Here is a 2,431-nt window from a genome sequence, read left to right on the forward strand (position 1 = left end):
CACTGGGGGACCATAGGCAGGCTGGGGGAATGCACATTAATGTTGAAAAACCTCATAAAGTGAAATTTCCATGCCACGGGACCTTTAAGTGCTGGGGCTGACCCCTCTCTGGGGATCAATTTGCATTGGCTGACATCCCATAATTTCATGTTGAAAAAAGCAGTGCTAATTGAATTAATCTGATGTCCTGTTCACTAATCAAAATACCCCTAAACTGATGATGTCAGGGAGAATTTAGTGGGGTCTGTATGTGGTCTTGACCTGTGAGTGATGGTTCCTTCATGGCGTGCCTCTGGGAATCAGCTAACACAATTTATCTGCAAAAGATAAGCACATTTTTAGTAAATGTGCGAGCAAATTAATCCAGATGCAACAAGAGTGATGATTCGTTGCCTTCAGCAGGCACGCCCCAAGCCAGCGCCTCAGAGCAGTGAATACAGCTTATATTTCATAATTGAAACTTAATTTTATATACCTTGCAAATTTATAATAACTCCAATTTGGCTGGGTGGTTAATATTTTCCTGGGGGGTGACAGACTTAGAACTCTCAAGGATCTCAAGAAATGTTCTTCATTTAGAATAAAATTAATATTCTATTCTTTATTACATTATTATTAGAGTCTTGAGTGTGCCATCGGAGTGAATAAACACTGGATTCTTCTAACTGCTGCTGTGAATGCTGGGATCTGATTTAATTTGTAGGTGAAATTTTATCTACACATGTTTAAATTAAAGAGAATCATCTTTAAGTGAAAGGTAATCAGAAAATGGAAACCAAGTGTCAAAGCAGGGGAGAGATTAATTTATGAGATGGAATGTGATTGGCAAACAACAAATGTAAGTAAGTAATGTAATTAGGGCTGAAACAATCATTCAGTTTAAGTTGAAAAAGAAGTCCTCTACAGTGATGTATCAGTATAGTGAAATGTGCCAAAACTTGGCTGAGCATTCCTATGAAAGTCCAGTATTAATGATGATATTACCTATGCTATCTACTGTACATGCCAGCCTTTGTAGTCTCAACGCGATGACAGCGCACCCTTCCCTTCTTTCTCTAGTTTTGGAGTGCCCTCAACTGGGTAGTGGCCCTTCAGAACGGAGCCACAAAGGGTAGGGGTTGAAATGTTTAAACTAGGATAGAAAATATACAGGATATACGTATATGAAGAAGCCTAGAAGTTCTGTGTTTTTTTAAACTATTTTCTGACACTTTATAGATGATTTATTAATTAAAAGAAATATTAATGGAACATTGGAAAATTGTTATTTGCAGTTCTAAAGTATTATTTTTAAAATGTTTTACTACATCAACCTGCACATTACTCATGCAAATTAGCTTTCCTTTTCTGAAAATCTATTTTTGAATTCCATTTTAAAATTCATCGGTAATGAATTTAAAGTCAACAATAATTTAATGAGGCTTTGAATTGGCAAATGTAATGGTATCAATATAATATATTAAATAAATAAATTAAATGTAACACTTAAAATGGCTTTTTTTTCTCCTGGCACACTTGATACTGTGTTTTTAATTGTTCTAAAAGTACATTTGCACTTTTTCATTTTATTTATAAGTCCAGTGTAGATATGAAAGCACAAGCAAAACATTTTCTTATGTAGCGTCGGTCCACTTACCCTGGCAACATCAATGTCGCTGAAGAAGCATTTATGTACTTTAGTTTCTTACAACAAAGTATTTTTAAGTGAGAAAAACACATGAAATGGCTTTTTGTCAGGTCTCACTTCAACTCATAATTTCATTAGTTTTGAGGTCTCCAGGTGCACAAAGCAAGCACAACTGAGAGTGCGCTCCTATAAGTGCTGGACAGGAAGAAAGATGGAAACTTTTCACTCTTCCAGCAACCTTTGACAAATCGAGCCAGTCAGAGTAGTATATTATATGACCCAGAAGTCCCAGGGGCAGAACATGAAGGCCCGAAGTCCTTGGTCTTAGAGGAGGAGTGATACGGGACAAACCTTGTGTCTCTCATCGGCTCCTTCGTTTGTCTTCCACCTCTTCCATCCTGTTCAGCTTTCACTGCGGTCTCTACAGCAACAGACTGCTAAACCACACACACCGCTCCTGTACTCACATTACTGCTAATGTCTCACACTCACAGATACATTTTGAATTTGAATACTGGGTATATCTGGAAATAAAGAATCCACTGTAACCCCCTCTCTAGCAGCAGGAGCATTATTTCAATGCTCTGTGTCAGCATTACTGTCAGTTTGTAGAAAAAATAGCCGTGATTTAATCTCTGCTGGCTGTTGCTCATTGGAAGAGATCTTTGAACCATAATGACACTGATTCCAGAGTGTTGGGACATTAATATTTGCAACTTGGCAAGCTGAAGAATAAAGCTATAAACCGTTGATAGCCTGTGAGCCCTCACTACTGAGCTCTGCAGTGTGGTCTGCAGTCTGTCC

General features: G+C 37.9%; 1 protein-coding gene across 3 annotated transcripts in view; it reads left to right on the forward strand.

Annotated features, from left to right (window-relative positions):
- LOC116689165 (spermatid perinuclear RNA-binding protein) overlaps positions 1-2,431 on the forward strand; it is an 88,229-nt gene that overhangs the window by 56,780 nt on the left and 29,018 nt on the right. The window lies entirely within an intron of this gene.

The sequence above is a fragment of the Etheostoma spectabile genome, chromosome 5, assembly GCF_008692095.1.
Source record: "Etheostoma spectabile isolate EspeVRDwgs_2016 chromosome 5, UIUC_Espe_1.0, whole genome shotgun sequence".
NCBI classification, from domain to species: Eukaryota; Metazoa; Chordata; class Actinopteri; order Perciformes; family Percidae; genus Etheostoma; species Etheostoma spectabile.